Genomic DNA, 1,840 nt, shown 5'->3' with positions numbered 1-1,840 from the left:
GTTCTTTTTGATTTTAACAAATATTTTAATTTTATTGGTCATATTTTAATTTTTTTTACCTAAAACCTAACATTTTTTTGTTATTTATTTTTGTTATTGTTTTCTCTTGTATTGGATTTTTTTACTGTGCATTGGGTTTATTCTTTTTATTGTAATAACAAAGAAAAATTAATTAAAATATTTATAACAAGATAAAAAACTATACTATAAGTATTATTATAATTATATTAATATAAACCATTAGTATGACAAAAAGTTGTTTAAAAAGTGCGTTTTATATGAAAAAAATTTAAAGAAACTTAAAATTAAGAAATAACAGTTCAGAGATATAACAAACGCAACCAGACAAAATGGTGTTTGTGTTGAGTTATCTCTGATGCCCTTTAACGTTTGGAATTCTCATTTACACATAACACATATATAAATTAACAATCAAACAAAGCAAAATATTTACAATTAAGGTTTGTTTTTCATGTTATTTATTATATTTAAATATTTTAATTCTAAAAATTTAATAAATTATATTAAAAATAAACCCAAAATATGTTAAACAACTTATTGTTCAATATATAATACAATAGTATAATATTAATTTATTTTAATTTTCGAATATTTTAAATTTATTATAAAATATTTATTACATATAATTTCAAATATAGTCATGGTAAATAAGGTTGTTGAGTAAAAATGGTTGTTGATTGAATAAAGGTTCGGTTTATTTTTGTATTTCAAGAAAAGTTACAAATTTCTTCGCATCATTGAAATAATATTGAAAATATGTTTTTGAGCAAATAAAACTATTTTTAACAAAGGAGTGTATTTTTAAAACGAATTGTTTTCTTCTCAATCTCAACATTTTTGTGTGTTGATTTTATAAAATGTATAACATTTTCAATTTTGAATCGAAAATTGTTTTTTTGTAATTCGAAAAACAAGTATAGTTCAATATAGTTAATATAGTTTCTGAAAAAATGAAAGTGCTTTTTTTCACCATGTTCGAAAAATAGAACACAAACAAGGATAATCATAAAAACGATAGTTGACAGTATGACAATTAGTTGTCAATTTTATAACATTAAGAGCTGTTTATTGAACATTATAGATATGACATTATACATAATCATTGTTGTTTATCAAAAAAAGAAAATGAAAGTGCTTTTTTTTCACTTCCTTTCATTTTTTGAGTAAAATAAGAAATGAAATTGAAAAATTATATTATTGTTAAATTTGAGTACTCCTCTATATTACAAACGACATTTTTATTAGAAGCAAACTATACACAATCATGAGTATCAAAGTTATGGTCACACAATTGTTTTTTAAATTTATTTTCTTGATAACATGAAAAATAGAAAATAAAGAGTCAATTGCTACATAAAAAAACAGTAAATCACCCAAATTTTATAAAAATATATTGCGATTAGATGTCAAATTGTTGGGAAAGAATAAAGACAATTTTTCGAAACACTTCAAATTATAATTATTAATAAAATTAACCATTAATTATAATAAAATTAATAAATACAGCTGGTTTCAGAACTCAATAATCATGTCCAAACCACAGCGAAAACCCGCTTCAAAAAAATTGGATTTGAGCGTGTTGCGCCACAGTACCAAATCAGGTCGTGGCTGTGATTTATTAGATTTCTGTGAAACCCATGCAACAGAAATCATGGAATGTCTAACACTCCAACAACAAATGAAATTGTTGAGAAGTGAAAAATGGCTTGAAAAGGTTTCAATTGAAACGAAAGCCAAAGTGTTGGGTGTCTCACCCTCGACGGCCCGCCTCAACAACTTGTATGACGATGTCGAAGGGAAGTCTGGAAGAAAACGAGAA

The sequence above is a fragment of the Entamoeba invadens genome, assembly GCF_000330505.1.
Source record: "Entamoeba invadens IP1 unplaced genomic scaffold scaff_1105074725875, whole genome shotgun sequence".
NCBI classification, from domain to species: domain Eukaryota; phylum Evosea; order Mastigamoebida; family Endamoebidae; genus Entamoeba; species Entamoeba invadens.
The sequence above is the reverse complement of the archived record's forward strand: the minus strand, read 5'-3'. Positions refer to the sequence as shown.